Source organism: Miscanthus floridulus, chromosome 4 (genome assembly GCF_019320115.1).
Source record: "Miscanthus floridulus cultivar M001 chromosome 4, ASM1932011v1, whole genome shotgun sequence".
Lineage (NCBI taxonomy): Eukaryota > Viridiplantae > Streptophyta > Magnoliopsida > Poales > Poaceae > Miscanthus > Miscanthus floridulus.
In genome coordinates, this window is record NC_089583.1 from 88856048 (window position 1) to 88873464 (window position 17417).

Consider the following 17417-nt stretch of genomic DNA (forward strand, 5'->3'; position numbering starts at 1 on the left):
CTCGCGGATTACTAACCAATTCTGTAATTTGTTTTTTTATTAATATTTAAACATCTCATACGACGTCTTCACGTAAGGTCCATGTAACACCCCTAAACTTTACCTGGATTTAAACAATCAACCTGTTCGCTGGTTGGTTTCTGGGCTGATAAGCCCGATCGGTGCTAGTTTATCGTGAGAGTAAAATACTGTATCATGACTGATAAGCTCTGACTGAAACCAAAAAACGAACAGGCTGATTCAGCATTTGATTGAGCAGGCTGATTCAGCAGTTGACTCGGATATTGCGGATGCGGAGGTTCAGATGTGCCCTCCTCCGTTTGATTGAGCAGTTGACTCGGATATTGCGGATGCGGAGGTTCAGATGTGCCATCGGACATCGGAGAGTAGACCTTTCTTTAAGTGGAAAGGACAGTGCGCGTCAGAGAGGGTTCAGAATTCAGATACGCGTATCAGAGAGTTGAACTCAGCATAGAAACCGTCGCCAGACCGTTCATTAATGGAATGTATTAGGTGGGTATAGCACATTAGCACTATGGCTCTGTTCACTTTACCGAAAAGATATGGTTGAAAATACGGTTCACTGATTTATTATTTGAAAAAAATACTGTTTGTTCGCCGGTTTATAATAGAAACGATAGGACCTGTAGCTCAGCAGAGCGTACTGTTATTTTAGCAACAGCAGAGCGTACTTTAAGTATGCCCTCGCCCAGTTCGCCTGGAAATCGTCGCGGAAAAGATGGAACAATCGTGGCGGGCGCAGGTGGCGCAGCGTGTTTGGGCCCAAGTCGTCAGTCCAGGCGCACGTGGAGCGTGGATCCATTTCATTGTACAGTAAGAGAGTGAAAGTTAGTGGGCCTGTAATTTTTTCCCAATGTACTTGCTTTTTTATTATATCAAGATCAAGATCAGATCAAACTTTTAGCCTTTCCTAAAAAAAAATACTTTTAGCCTTGTCGGCCCTTGCTCGTATGTTTTTTTTTTTCCAGAAAATTAGGCGGCTGTCGCCCAACCAATAGTCCAAAGGGTAGCTCCTTGGTTGCGTAGTATTTTTTTTTTTTTGCAATATTAATATTTTATTGGTCAACGTTTGAATAAAAAAAGACAAAAATACGGAAAAACTGTTACATTCCTTTTCTTCCCAATTTTTCAAAACAATATCACCTTATAAAAAACAATATCCAAGTATTTGCAAAACATCATGAAGTATTTGGCAGTGTTGTTTTGTGATTCTTTCTATCATGAAACACGTTGACAATGGCTCCATCTCTCACAATCGACAAAGTAGCTAAAAAATAAAAGAACACAAAAGCATAAAAGTAGAAGAACTATTCTTTATTCTCTGAATCTTGGTAATTACAGTATAGAGCTCTCATGTATATTTAGTCCAGACATAAGCTAAGAGTTTGGTAAGAGTCTGCATAGAGAATGGATTAGGATTAGAGGTCCTTCTTCTTTTTCTTCTTGGTTTGAGTCTTTATGTTTACAACTCTCTCCCATGTTTTTACCATGATATGCACATGTTTCATTAAAACTCCATCCGAAAACCCAATAACAAAAACGGTTTTTGGAGAACAAACTCATAGCATTCACAAGTTGAATTGCATATGTTGCCCCATTGAAAATGGTTATTGGCAAAAGAGTTTACTCATTGATTTTCATAATCCATTCAAGAAATAAAGGAGAGGTAAATACTAGGATTATATTGTAGTGTTGTAAATGTGTTTACATGTCATTTTTGTGCCGTGCGGTCTATCGTGCTAATATCCTAGGCAAAAAGGCCCTCACCTTCATGTCGTGTCAGCACATCTAGGGCAGAGCTTTGTTAGGGCCAAGCTAGGCCATGCCCCCTACTCATTTGTCATTTCCATGAATAGTTCCTATAGACGATCCCTTGTTATGTGTTGAACATTGCTCCTTGGTTGATTAATGTTTTTTTTTTGCAATATTAACCTGTTATTGGTCAACGTTTGAATAAAGAAAAGACAAAAAAGGACGAACTGTTACACTTTTTTACTACCCAACTTTCAAAACAATATCCAAATATTTGCAAAACATCGTGAAGTATTTGCGGTGTTGATGGTGCTTCTTTCTATTGTGAATCATGTTGACAACTGTTAACCTTTCTCTCTCTCCATCTCTCACAATCAACACAACAACAACAAAAAAAGAACACAAAAGCAAAGAGTAGAGGAACTATTCTCTATTCTTTAAATCTTAATAATTACGATGTAGAGCCCTCACGTATATATAGTCTTGACATGAGCTAAGAGTTTAGTAAGAGCCTGCATAGAGAATGGATTAGGATTAGAATTTCTTCTTCTTTTCTTCCTGGGTTGAGTTTGTATATGTTTTATAACCCTCTCCCATGTTTTTATCATGATATGCACATGTTTCATCAAAACTCCATCAGGAAACCCAATAGCAAAAAAATGGTTCTTGGAAATAAGAGCCATAGCATTCACAAGTTAAATTGCATATGTTGCCTCATTAAAAATCGTTATTGGAAAAAATAGTTTACTCATTCATTTTCATAATCAATTCAAGAAATAAAAGAGAGGTAAATATTAGGATTATATTGTAGTGCCGTAGATGTGTTTACGTGTCATTTTCATGCCGTGTCGTCCATCGTGCTAATATCCTGGGCAACAAGGCCCTCGCCTTCATGTTGTGTTACCACATCTAGGGAGGGGGGGGGGGGGGGGGGGGGGGGAGGTTTCTTAGGGCCAAGCTAGGCCATGGCCCCCCTGCTCATTTGTCATGTCCATGAACAGTTCTTTGTTAGGCTTGAAACAAAGTAGCTAAATATATCAAAACTCACTGTTTTTGGTTGTTTAGCCCCCCTCCCACCACCACCTTGAATATAGTCCCAAGCCCCGTCACTAAGCACGTTCCAAAAAAAAAATCGTGTTGTGCCATGTTTTGGGCCACGACAAAAGGGCGTGCTACTGCTTGCTCTCAAATGGCTCGGCCCAAGCCTTTACTCTAGTTAAGATGGTTTTTGGACCATCTATTTACTAACATGCCAAGTTGCTGTACATATATATTTGAGCAGTTCATAATTTATAACCCAGCTGCCAAGTTATATGGCGGATGCTATTTTCTTTAAAAACCCATTTCTTACAAACTTTCACGATCGTACTTAGAAATGAGCTGAAATAGTCACCGCAAATACCAAACAGTGCCTAAACAGCAAAAGGACAATTGATCACAACCCTTGTCCAATGTCCATAGCTTCACTTGGTTTATTTTGATTGAGAGGAACTGAACTGTACAACACATGTACTTTCGACTGACATAGCTCGGCGGTAAGAGCTTTATTTCCCCTCTCGCAGCAGGCACACACTCAAGGACGGACACCAATGGCAACCCCAATGCATAGACTACAAGCATATAAAACGATCCCTCTCTGCAATCAAACAATCCGTCGTAACGCCGGGCCCCTTTGGCAACAACAACAAGGCACCAGCCAATGGAAACGGACGAGATGGACCCTCGTGGCCAGTGAGGCGACCATATCTGATATCTATCGCTTCAGAAAGTTCTGGATCCAGTAGCTGGACTGCTTGCGGCGCTTGAGGCCGTTGAGGCGGTCGATGAAGATGAGGCCGAAGCGGTCCAGGTATCCTCCCGCCCCCCCCCCCCCCCCCCCCACCCCACCCCCCCCCCCCCCCCCCCCCCCCCACACACACACACACACACACTCGAAGCAGTCCATGAAGGTCCACGTGAAGTAGCCCTTCACGTTCACGCCGTTCTTGATGGCGTGGTTCACGAACTGCAGGTGCTGGCTGTGGAACCTGATCCTGTGCCCGTCCTTGAGCGCCACCTCCAGCGGAATCGTCTTGTTGTTCTCCTCCGCGATGCCGTTCTCCGTGACGTAGAGGACCGGGTTGTTGTAGCGGCGTCTGGTGTAGAGCAGGAGCTCGCGGAGTCCCTGTGGGTACTCGAAGAAGATGGGCACAAACTCCGGCTTGCCGATGGGCACGCCGTCGCGGTACCCGGACGTGTTGGCGCGGATGTCCCCGTCGTAGGACTGCTCCAGCCCGTTGGGGACCGGCTTGGCGGAGGTGAAGTAGGCGGTGTAGTAGTTGACGCCGATGAAGTCATAGGAGCCCTTGATGAGCTTTGCCTGCGCGGCGGTGAACCTGGGCAGCCGGTCGCCCAGGTAACCCAGCATGGTGCCCGGGTACTCGCCGTGCACGATGGGGTCCAGGAACCAGCCTTACATGAAGTCCAGGCTGCGCTGCACGGCCTTGATGTCAGCGGTGGAGTTGGCGTCGTTGGGCACGTACCAGTTGGAAACCACGGTGATGCCGATCTGCCCGCGCTGCGCCGGCTTGTACTTGGCGTTGTACACAGCGCCACGGCCTCCGCATGGGCGAGGATGATGTTGTGCGTCACGATGTAGGGCTCGCGCGCCGAGTCGCCGGCGGAGCAGGACTTGGAGACGTACGACGAGCACCGGCCCGGCGCGAACTTGCCGACGGCGTAGCCCTGCGACGAGTACGTCCACGGCTCGTTGAACGTGGTCCAGTACTTGACGCGGTCGCCGAACTCTTTGAAGCACACCTCGGCGAAGTCCACGTAGTCCTTGCTGCATGCACGTACGTACACCGTTGTTGTTGTTTAGTTACAGTTGCAGTTGTCTCTCTCCAGCTAATCGATGACATTAACATTACATACATGATGTTTTCACTGAGGAATCCTCCGTACTTGTCCTCCAGGCCAGGGGCGTGTCCCAATGGAAGATGGTGACAAATGGCTTCAGCCCTGGCGATCAAAATAAACTCCTTTTGTTAATGTTATAGACTTTATCTTATATCGTTGACCCGGTTGGAAACCCCTTCAGTCCCGGTTTCCCAACTAGGAGCATGAATCCAGGATCAAAGGGCTCCTCCTTTAGTCGCGGTTTCTCGTCCGGGACTAAAGGTCCACCTTTAATCCCGGCTGGTAATACCAACCGGGGCTAAAGATGCCTCCCGGCCTGGCCACATGGGCCGGCCCTTTAGTCCCGGTTGGTATTACCAACCGGGACTAAATGTTTTCTTTTTTTGTTTCTATTTTCAATTGATGATTCGTTTTGGTTTTTTAATAGGTTTTTGAATACGTATTCTACATTGCTAATAATATACGTATTCTACACGTTTATAATGTTCAAACATTTTGTACAAACTTGTCGGTGTTTCAGACTGGCGGGCCCTCAACCAACTAGTGAAAATGTACTGCGTGCTCCTAATCCCGGATGGTGATGCAAAGAGACACAAGGTTTATACTGGTTCAGGCAATAGGTGCCCTACGTCCAGTCTGAGAGATCGATCTTATATTCCTTGCACCGAAGTACTTGCAGTAGGGGGTTACAAGCAGGGCGAGAGAGGGAGTTTGTCCCAGGTCTCGGTGTGGAGCGATGCGAGTTGCTTGAGATGTTGATTTCAGGCAGTGGGGAAGCATGTGTATTACAGAGTGTTGCTCGCGCGTGAATGAGTTCGTCTCTCCGTATGTGCGTCCCTAGAAATGGCCCCAGTCACTCCCTTTTATAGTCGAAGGGGGGACCGGGGTGATTCATGTGTTCGCTACGCAGCGTCCTATAAGCGAAGGTGACGTGTCCGAGTCCTGTAGCTTGCTACTGTGGCGGTATGGTCGATGGAGCGGCCTTGTCCTTGATGCACTAGAGCGACGCGCTGGTCACACCCGATCCTGTGTGACGTGGGAGGTCCAGTGATAGCTTGACGCAGGGCATGGCGGGCGACGTGCTGGTCGCTGTGCGTTGACGGCATAAGGAGCCGAGGCTCAGTTGGTGTCGAGGCCGAGCCATCGTGGGGGGCTCGGCGGGCGTGAATCCCGAAGCTACCGAGACCCTAAAGTGGATTGTCGAGGCTTGGAGGGAGTAGTTGGTTTTGTACACTGATTCCGAGGCTATAGTTACCTGGACTTGACTCCCTATGCCGCGTCGTACTCGGAGCAGGAGTTAGGTAGCACAGTGTGGTTCGGGCATCGTTTATGGGCACAACACCGAGCACAGTAGCCGGTAACCCCTGCCCAGTCCTATCTCCCATCCCGTCGGCCATTCAGCTGTACTGCGTCGACGTGCGACTAACGTTGTGGGAGTGGTTGGACGTGTTAATTGGACGCGATGTTTTGTCAGAGAAGTCAGAGGTGACGAGGTTGTTGCTGAGCCGGCCTCAGGCGAGTCGGAGAATCGGTACTTCATCTGAGGCCTTATGCGCGGGGCCTCGGGCGAACCGGAGAATCGGTAATCTATCCGAGGCCTTGTGGGGCAGGGCCTCGGGCGAGGGGGCCTCGGCGAGGTGGGGAGTTGGTTTTTCATCCGAGGCCTTTGCGGAGCCGACCTCGGGCGAATCGGAGAATCGGCCGAGGCCACGTCGTTTGGCCTTTGGCTTTGATATTTGCAAGGTCTAAGCAATTTTTTTGGTTCTTGCTTAGGGTACCCCTTTTTATGGTATCTGATAGTAGCCCTCGAGCCTCGGGGAGAGTGTGAGCACTCTCCCTGAGGCTTTGTCGAGGCTTGGCTTGGAGCAGTTCCCGTCGGGATTGTGTTTTGTACTCGTGGTTCCGGTGGGTGCGCGCGAGCGCACCCACCGGGTGTAGCCCCCAAGGCCCTAGAGGAGTGGATTTACTCCTCTAGGGGCTTTTTTCCTGTTTTGAGTGAGGAGTTTTATCGTGTTTGCCGAGCCCCTGAGTGCGAGTTCGGGTCGCTGGGTCTTGGCTTGGTTGCAGGAAGAGCCCCGAGCCTCTGCATGGAGCAAGAGGGCGATCGGGAGTTTCTCTGTCTTTTTTGTGTGGCCCTCACGCATCCTTTTCGTTCGGAAGGAGGGGTGGAGGATGCCACGCTACCCTCGGTGGGCGCGAGCAGTGACACCTTCGGTGAGCTATTATCGGGTAAGTCCGAGTGGAGGCCCGTGCTCCATTCGATAGGGGTCGGCTAGCGGTCTAGACACACACTCCAAGAGTACCAGAGGGCTTCTCTAGTGGGTGTCAGGCCCGTTCGATGGGCCCTGGTGGCTCATTGCCTCCCTACGGTGGGATCCCATTCGGAGACCTCCCTGTCAGTCTCGGACATGACTTAGGGCATCCCGAGCGGTTGTTCGCTCAGGCCTTGGCCATGCATGGGCCCGCTCATAGTTGTCCCTGACTCTGCTGCCATAGGGTGGCTGTCGAAACCCTCGGGGGCCCAGCCTTTGAACCCCTAGACCATAATGGGCTCGATGCCCATTATCGCATTTTCCCAAGCCTTCGAGTGCGAGCTTGGGCCGCTTGTCTTTGTCCTGGGTGTAGGAAGAGCCCCCGAGCCTCTGCACAGAGGGAGAGGGTGGTCAGGGGTTCCCCTAGATTTTTGTGCGACCCTCGCATATCCTTTTCGTTCGGATGGAAGGGTTGTTTGCCGAGCCCCCTCGAGTGTGAGCCTGGGTTGCTGGGTCTCGGCAAGGTTGCAGGAAGAGCCCCCTAGCCTCTGCATGGAGCGAGAGGGCCATCAGGAGTTCCCCTGGCTTTTAGTGCGACCCTCGCGCATCCTTTTTGTTCGGAAGGAGGGGTTTGTTTGCCGAGCCCCCTCAAGTGCAAGCCTGGGTCACTGGATCTCGGCAAGGTTGTAGGAAAAGCCCCCTAGCCGCTGCATGGAGCGAGAGGGCCATCAGGAGTTCCCCTGGCTTTTTGTGCGACCCTTGCGTATCCTTTTCATTCAGAAGGAGGGGTGGAATATGCCAGGCTACCCTCGGTGGGCGTGAGCGGTGACAATTTAGCGGTCTAGAGACACACTCCAAAAGTACCAGAGGGCTTCTCTAGTGGGTGCCGAGGCCGTTCGATGGGCCCCAGTGGCTCAGTGCCTCCCTACGGTGGGATCCCATTCGGAGACTTCCCTACCGGTCTCGGACACAACTTAGGGCGTCCCAAGCATTTCGCTTGCTTGGTCCTCAGCCCCACATGGGCTCGCCCGTAGTCATCCCTGACTCTGTTGCCCTAGGGCGGCTATCGAAACCCTCGGGGGCCCAGCCTTTGAACCCCTAGACCGTAATGAGCGGGTGGGGGATATCCCCCCATCGGCTTGACAACAGCAGACGTGCCTTTTGAGGCAATTTTCTCGGGGAGGTGGAACGGTGCTTGCCGCTGCAGCGGTCGGATGCGACGCTGTGTTAGCGGATGGAACATAACTATTCATGTGATTAATGAGGAAAAGTGGGTACATGGGCGGTAAAATCAGATCTGGATTAACTATGCCGGATCTGAGGGAAACTTTCAGATTCCGTCGCCCGTCCGTTTTGCCCCCTTCCTGCATAAATACGTAACGAGCCTCGCCCCTCCCCTGCTTACCCTGCCTACACTTGCCTTTGCCACCCTCGAGCCATTGCTAGGAATAGAGGGCGCCGGGGAGAAGAAGTGAGAAGGGCGAGAGAGAGAGAGAAAGAGAGAGGCTTACCGCCGTAGTGGCATTCTCCACCGCACTCATGGCCGGCGTTGTCATTGAGGCGGATCCGTGGGATCGGTCTGACGTATCCGTGGAGACGCTGCAGTCGCTCATCGATGACGGCCTCCTCCGCCCGGTTACTGACCCCAGTAGACCGAAGTGGATCGCTCCAGGGGATGAGCCAGAGCCGAGGCCACATGATGGCTACATGGTGAGCTTCGTGTCCTTTCACGAGCGCGGTCTCGGCCTACCAGCGGACCGGTTAATGTGGGCGCTCCTGCACTACTACGGCGTGGGGCTCCACAACTTCAACCCCAACTCCATCGCGCAGGCGGCCATCTTTGTCGCCGTCTGCGAGGGGTACCTAGGGATTGCCCCCCATTGGGAGCTGTGGCTCCACCTCTTCCAGGCAGGGCATACCACCAAGCCAACGGGCATGACGGGCACGAGGAAGGTAGTGAGGGCCGGTGGCTGCACTCTCCAAGTGCACCAAGACCGTTAGCACCTTTACATCCCGGCCTAGCTCGCGTCAACCAATCGCCGCTGGTACACCAGCTGGTTCTACCTCCGCAACGACGATGGCGGACTTTCTCCTTACACCGGGCGGATCGTGGAGAGCTGTCCGGAGAAGTGGAGGTATGGTGTCCCGAAGGAGGATCAGCCCAAGCTGCAGCCGCTCCTGGAGGGGCTGGAGAGGCTACAGAGCCGCTGCCTTATGACGGCTGTGGTCATGGCTGGCTTCCACCGCCGAAGGGTGCTGCCGCTGATGGCTCAGCGGCGGCGCCTGTTCGAGATGAGACCGGATGAGCCGATCGAGGGCATCCGTATGTTCACCTCCACCCTCTTTGATGAGGAGATTCTTCGTTGGGTGAGGGAGACGGTGGAGGCGAAGTTGAGGAGCGGTGGCCTAACCCCCATCGTGATGCGCCTGTCGCGGGGGTACCTCTCCTTGGTAAGTCATGCGCCACTGCAGCCCCCAAGGCCTCCCCGTTCTTTGCCGTTTCCAGTTTCCTTACCCAAGTTTGCCATTCCGCAGGGGATGAGGGATGTGCGAGCCTCCCCGCCGCCCGTTCTGGAGGACACAGCGTGGTGGGCGGCGAACCGGGCGCATGTCGAGGCGCTGAAGAAGCAGAAGGATGCCAAGGAGGCAAAGTGCACGAGGAAGATCCTTGCGTGCGAGGGACTAGAGAAGCGTCGCCAGCAGTAGAGGTAGGATAGTCTCCCGTTGGAGTCGTCTTCATCGCCATCACTGTCGACGGATGCTTTGGATGGAGATGACGAGAGCGAGATGGGGCGGGGTCCCCTGGACCATCTCCCTAACATCGGGGAGACGGTGCCCGGGGCATCAACGAGCAGCCCGGTGCTCCCAGGAGGAGGAGAGGACGCCTCGAGGCCAGCGATCGCCCGCCCCGGGGCCAAGGCCAACACGCCTAAGGCACGGGCATTGGGAAAACATGTCATTAGCCCGGTGAGCTCGACGGCGGAGGTGGAGTAGGTGGCGGCGGGGGCGACGCAACTGCCCCCGCTGAGGACCGAGGGGGTGCCAGAGTCCAGCGAGGGCCGGCTGGCACTAGCAGATACGGAGGGTAGGTTGCAGTGTCGAAGCGGTTGCACCCCCGCTCGAGGTGAGTGCTTTTTCAGCGGAGTTCGTGTCGTTTCCCACTCGCTTTATGGTCGTATGCTGACCAAGTGGGTGTTTTGCCTTCAGCCAGAAGCGAAAGGCAGAGGTGCCCGCCCTGGCGCCGCTTAAGTCACTCAAGGTGAGCACGGGCTCCACCGCTCATCAGGTGGTGGAGGTGCAGGTCATCGTACAACATGGCGTGGCATCGGCGAGGATTGACCCGAAGGAGCTGATCGCCCAGGGAGGGGCTACCAGGGCGGCCACGGTGCAAGTGGAGGAGGAAACACCTATGCCCCACGGGGCCGAAGTCCGCGAGTTAGGTGGGGCCGAGGCGCCCTCAGTTGCTGAGGCCACCGAGGGTGAGACAGAGGCCCCCCGGATTTCTGAGGCCAAGGCGATGGAGGCCGTGGCGCCCAGGGCCACCGAGGCCGAAGTGGTGGGGACCGGAGCCCCTGAGACCACCGAGGCCGGGGTGGCGGGAGCCGGCATGAGCGCAGCGAAGCCGGTGGCCCAAGAAGTAGAGGTGGAGGCGGGGCAAGCCTCAATACCGCCGTCGGTCCAAGGCCCGCCGCCGTTGCGGGAGAGCGCCCAGAAAGTGGAGGTCCGTTCGATCCCCTCTGACGATACTTCCTGGATGAAGGAGGTGGTTGATGCCGAGGCGGCCGGCACCATGGAGCAGCCGACTCCGACCTCTGGCGAGGGAAGCTTGGCCCTCGTGCGGGTATGACCTGAGCCCCATGGGGGGAGCACCCGCGTGTCTCGTGGCAGAGCCGGGACGACCCTGAGGGGGAGCCTCTATTCGCCCTTGAGGACACGGCCGAGGGGGGGCACTGGGACACCTTCGAGCAATACCTCCAGCTAGCGGAGTGGTTGCTGCGGACAGTGCTGTCCGTCGTGGCTGATGATCTACCTAGGGTTGCCTAGGTCCGCGCCTTCTTTTCTCATGTGGTTTCGTCTTTTTTTGAGTTTTCTTGCAGTGAATGACCCCTATTTTGCCTATCTAGGAGCTCGAGGCCTGGTCCCTCGAGAAGTCGCTGTTCCTCAGGCGGGAGAGGGACATCTAGGATCAGCTCCAGCGGTAGAAGGGCCTACTCGCTAACACCAACAAAGTTCTGTCGGTGCGGAGCGCGGAGGTGGAGGACCTCCGCCTCCGCTGTGCCGATATGAAGGCCGAGGCGGCCACGGCTTAGGAGCAAGTCGCCCCTTTGGCGGCGTGGGTCAAGGAGCTAGAGGAGGAGCTGACCCGGGTGGCCGGCGATCAGGATGCCTTTTGGTCTCGGGCTGAAGAAGCAACGGCCTCTACCAAGGCCCTCGCTGGGCAGCTGGGGGCGGAGCAGGGTGCGCACCTGCTGATGCAAGGCACCCTAGAAGAGGCCCTCAAGGTGGCTGAGGCCTCTCGGACCGAGGTTGTGGCCTGGAAGGGAAAGGTCGAGGGTGTGTCCTGTTCCCCTTGTTTTATTTGTTTGTCTTGTGTTCGACTCTTAACTCCCTGGTGTGATGCAGAGCTAGAGAAAGAGGCTTCTAGGGTGGCCAAGGCTTCTCGGGTCGAGGTCTAGGGCTAGAAGGAGAAGGCCGAGGCCTCTCGAGTCAAGGCCCAACGCTGGAAGGAGAAAGCCGAGGCCTCTCGGGTCGAGGCCCAGCACTGGGAGGAGAAAGCCGAGGGTGAGTCCCATAGGCCTCCACCCCTATTTGGCTTGTTTTCCTTTGCGCTCAACCCTATTCTATTTGTTTTGGCATAGAGTTGGAGAAGGAGGTCACCCAGGCAGCCGAGGCCTCCATCGCAGTGCAGGCGGTGCTTGAGGCCGAGATCGGGGAGCACGACGCGCTGAAGGGTGCCGCCCGTACCGTGTGCGAGGCCCTAGAGGTTGAGGTGGCCTAGTCGGGCAGCTCCCTTAAGAGCCGGTTGGTCACGTTGAGCGGCCAAGTGCGCGAGCGACTCCGAGGGGCGCTGCACGTGGGCGTCAAGCGTGCCCTGGCCGTCATCTCCTCGCACTACGCCGGCGTCGATCTTGAGACCGTCAGTGACGGCTATGTCTTGCCCGAGGACGGTGAGGAGACCGACGAGGAGGTCGTGAAGCTGATGGAGGCAGCTGAGGGCCCCGGCACTACGCTGGCTAGGTTGTTTGAAGAGGAGGTGGTCCCTCCCTCACCGTCCACCGATGTTGGAGACCCTGAGCCCTGACCTAGGCCCAAAAGGCCATGTACATAAATTAGGGATTTCGTTACTGTGTCATAACGCTGGTGGTCTATCGAGGCCTTTTTGAAACACTTATGTGTCTACGCTTCTTAATCATTTTTCTTTATTGTATTTCCGAGCCTCTGCCCTATGTCTTGTTTCTGATCATATCATTCGCAAAAAAAACTTCCTCGGAGCCTAAGTTGTCCCTGGGGCAAAAAGGTGGTGAGGGAGTGTCGTAGCCTGGAGACGTAGGCCGTCTCGCGACTCGTCTGGCCTTTTGGCCCTGAGACAGACTTTCGGTCCTTAGGTTCTTTACAATTGATTTGTCAGAGCGTGCCAGAGGGTTTGGCGTGGAAGTTTTTTCGAAAAACAACTAAAAAATGGTGCGTGGGACTTAGGGGGAGTCCCCCCTTCTAGCCCCCGAGGGAGGCTCGGTTCTATAGAGGCAGAGGCGTGTCTCCCTAATGAAGTTATCGTATTGTTGAGGCCCTTGATGGGCCCGGGGGGTTTCTCGAAAAATTAGAACAACTAAAGAACGTTTCTTAATTGTATTTCGAGAAACAATATGTACAATGCTTGGAAATTTAAGGGTAAAAGCGACGTAGCTGTTCTATGTTCCAAGCGTTGGTGAGGATTTCACCCTTCTCGTTCGCTATCTTGTAGGTCCCGAGCTTCAGCACTTGGGCGACGATGTATGGTCCTTCGCACCACGGGGTGAGCTTGTGGCGGCCCTTATTGCTCTGCCTCAGCCTCAGCACCAGGTCGCCCACCTTCAAGTCTCGGCTTCGAATGCGTCGGGCTTGATAGCGTCGCAGGGCTTGCTGGTACTTGGCCAAATGTAGCAGCGCAACATCTCAGGCTTCCTCCAGTTGGTCGAGGGCGTCTTCGCGGGTGGTGCGGTTGCTTTGCTCGTTATAGGCCTGCAGCCTCGGGGAACCGTACTCCAAGTCAGTGGGGAGGATGGCCTCGGCTCCATAGACCAGGAAGAACGGTGTGAACCCCGTGGCTCGGCTCGAGGTGTTCCTGAGGCTCCAGATGACCAACGGGAGTTCGGCAAGCCATTTCTTGCTAAATTTCTTCAACCGGTTGTATATTCTTGGCTTGAGGCCTTGTAGGATCACGCCGTTGGCACGCTTCACTTGGCTGTTTGTCCTAGGAGGTCCCATGGCCAACCAGGCCACATGGATGTGGTGATCATCGTAGAACATCAGGAATTTATGGCCAGTGAACTGCATCCCATTGTCGGTGATGATGGTGTTTGGAACCCTGAACCTGTGGATGATATCAGTGAAGAACAACACCGCTTGCTCGGACTTGATTCGACTGATTGGACGAGCCTCGATCCACTTGGAGAACTTATCGATTGCCACCAGTAGATGGGTGTAGCCCCCGGGGGCCTTCTGCAGAGGCCCAACCATGTCGAGCCCCCATACGGCGAACGGCCATGTGACGGGGATGGTTTGGAGGGCTTGGGCCGGGAGATGCGTCTGTCGTGCGTAGTACTGGCATCCCTCATAGAAGCGTACGAGCTTGGTGGCGTCAGCAACAGCCGTTGGCCAATAGAACCCTTGGCAGAAAGCATTCCCGACGAGCGTCCGAGGCGCTGCATGGTGCCCGCAGGCCCCCGCGTGTAAGTCCCAAAGTAGGGCTTGACCCCATAGGCCATCGAGGAGGAGAAGGCTGGAGCCGCCGCCACCGAGGAGGAGAAGGCCGGAACAGCTGCCACCGAGGAGGACAAGGCCGGATCCGCCACCACCGAGGAGGGGGCCGGATCCGCCGCCACCGAGGAGGAGAAGGCAGGATCCGCCGCCATCGAGGAGGAGAAGGCGGGATTCGTCGCTACCGAGGAGTAGAGGGGCAGATCCGCCACCGCCAAGGATGTGGCGGCCGCCAGCAGCCACCGAGGAGGGGCGCCACTGCCATGTGCTGCTAGGAGGAGTGGGAGAGAGATAGAGAGAAGGGGAGCGCCGCCAGGGGAGGGGAGGGGAGCGCCGCCAGGGGAGGGGTGGGGGAGAAGAGAGTGGATAGCGTGGGGAGGAAGAGAGAGAGAGCTGAGGGCACTGCTGGAGTGGGGAGATGAGGGCGCTGTTGGCGGCTGAGAAGAGAGGAAGAGATGAAGGCGCTGGTGGCCTTTCAACCGGGACTAAAGGTGGATTTCTAGTCCCAGACGGAGCCTCCAGCCGAGAGTAGACTTTTACTCCCGGTTGGAGAGACCAACCGAGAGTAAAAGTTAACCTTTAGTCTTGGTTGGTAGCTTCAATCGGGACTAAAGGTCTCCTGCAGCAAAAGCCTGCCATAGTAGCCGTTGGGCAGGAACCTTTAGTCCCGATTGGAGCTACCAAATTGAACTAAAGGTTTCTATAGTCCTGGGCGCGAAAAATACCAGGACTAAAGTCAAATTTTGAAGTGGATCAAAAATCATTTCTCTACTAGTGCGTGGATTTATTATTATGATAATGATATATGTGTGTGTGATTGTAGATAACTACACTATACCTACCTTTGGCTATGACCTCGTTGATGAGGTTGTTGTAGAAGGCCACGCCTTCTTTGTTGATTCCTCCACTCAGGGAACCGTCTACAGAAAGCACGTGATGACACAGCAACACAAAAATCTCTGTCAGGAATGGCGTGTTTAGTTTCCAAAAAATTTTGGCTCCTACAGTAAAAGAGCATGTTTGGACATATGCATGGAATACTAAATGTAGATGAAAAAAAATTAATTGCATAGTTCTCGGTAAAATCGCGAGACGAATCTTTTAAGCCTAATTAGTCCATGAAAAGCCTTAAGTGCTACAATAACCCACATGTGCTAATGACCGATTAATTAATATCATTTGATTCGTCTCGTAGTTTCCTGATGAGTTCTGGAATTTGTTTTTTATTAGTATCAAAAACCCCTCCCGACATCCTTCCGACACATTCGATGTGACATCCAAAAATTTTCATCTCCCCAACTAAACACACCCTAAATCAGGATGGGCCCTATATGTGAAACTGATTGATTGTTGTTTTTTTAAGGCGTCAACATGTTTCAATTTTAAATGGCATCCCAACGGATATCTTAAAAAAAATGGTATGGCTAGATTTGTTTCTAAAAGTATGTTAAAACGTTTATAACTTCGATATATTCTGCATATGTTCGATTCGATGTTATTCGTCAATGGTTATACTCGTGTAGTCGCTGTGTGATAAATGACAGTTAGTATTTGTAATCGGAGGCCGGACTGTTTGCGTTGAAAGTTGAGCAGTGCTCACTTGGCAGGATCCTGGTCCAGGCAATGGAGAACCGGAAGGCGTCCAAGTTCATGTCCTTGAGGAGTTGCACATCCTCCTGCAAACAATGTTTTGGTTAGTTTCGCCGGTTGACCCATCATCATTCCGTCAGGTTCAGCTGATTCAGAATGCTTCGGGCGAATGGTAGTTCAGTCACCTTGTATCGATGGTACATGTCATCTGCTACGTCGCCGGTATCGTTGTTCAAGATCTTACCTGCGATACATCACGCACGAGTCTCTCTCTGTCAGAGACACTGGCCGGTTCAGTGTTACTAGTACGTAGTTCTTGCAGAGACCGGGAAGGAAGAGAAGAGAGAGTCGTTCAGACCTGGGATGTGAGTGAACTTGTCCCATATGCTAGGCCCCTTGCCTCCTTCGTTGTAGGCACCCTCATACTGCAAGTGCAAGGCACGAACTTGTTCAGATAACAGTCCATAGCTGAACTGTAGGCCGATTTGCACAAAGACAGCTAGGAATGAAGATGGAGCGAAAATGTGCAGCAGATCATCAGCGAGCATCATCACCTGATACGCCGCGGAGCCGGTGCCGAAGACGAAGTCCTTGGGGAAGCTGTGCCTGCTGAACTTGGCGTGAGCGCCGATGCAAGCGGTAGCCGCGAGGAACAGAGCTGGAAGCAGCAGCTTCGCCACTCCGATCTCGACACCCATGTCTCGAGCTGGTAACCGGAATGGCTCCAGTCTTGAACTGGAGCTGGATTGGTGCTGCGACTCCCGTCCCTTCTGCCCCTTTATATTTATAGACGGGACAACTGTCCGGGCAACTGTAATCCTGTTACGGGGACGACACCTACATTCATCTTTCTATTTCTTATTTACAAAGAAAGGATTAATTCACTGTCGTTACATCGACTTGATATAATAACCATAAATCTATTTTTGGCCTCTGCATAAAAGTATAGTATAAAAAGTAGGAGTTTGTCACTCTAAAGACTATCGATCATAAAACTAGATCACCAAATCGTCACCTATGTACTCGAGAGAAAACACTGTGACCGCCTAGGCCAATTGTTACGATGCCACTGCAACCAAAGCCCGCGAACTAAGCTTATGGAGGACAATTCACGAGCGGAGCCAATGGTAATCAAATGTAGCACGTGCAAATAAGAACAAGCATGCTTCTTTTCAAATACCAAATCATTTCTACATGACCAAAACGACCAACGGTCCAATGTAACTATTTTTTTAAACATCTAAACCAACTTCAGAACATATAAAAAATACTATAAGGTTGATGAAGGCTTAAAGTGATATGTATGGACTCCCTCAGTAAAAAAAGGCAATTTTCGCTTATCGAGAAGGCTTAAAACATCTTTGACTAAGATCATATAAAAAAGTACTAACATTCATCATACAAAATAAGTACAGTTAGATTCGTTATAGAATATATTTTCATAATAAATGTATTTGGAGACATAAATGCTAATACTATTTAGTATAAATTTAGTCAAACTGAGTAAGTTTTTTTTATTACGTTGATAGTCAAACTGAGTAAGTTTGGCCGACACGTATCCCATAATTGTATTCTTTCGTGAACGAAGAGATTAGCCGCAAACTAAGAGGACAAAATAGCATTCAAAGAAGAGATACTTAATTGTCTCCCTTTTTTTTCAAAAGCAACGTACTTTGCTGCCTTACCAATTACATTTAGCTTGGCAATTGTGTTTAGCTAAATATCTTTTATTAATTAGTAGAATCACCTCTCTGTCAAGATGCACATTAATCTTTCTTTGAGAGGAAATTAAACACGAGAAGTCGACATTTGTGCAGGTCGGCATGCAGCGCTACTGACAAGGACAGGCCAGGCCCGGATTTCATCGCTTCCGATCCGGCGATCTCGATGACCGTGGGTGCAGCGATAGCCGCCGATACGATGCTCGATGCGACGGTTGAGGTGGAC

The 17417-nt window shown here is 52.3% G+C and overlaps 1 pseudogene; it reads right to left on the minus strand.

Annotated features, from left to right (window-relative positions):
• Positions 1-1948: 1948 nt before the first annotated feature.
• On the minus strand, positions 1949-16168 carry LOC136548775 (beta-glucosidase 30-like; annotated as a pseudogene).
• Positions 16169-17417: the final 1249 nt, after the last annotated feature.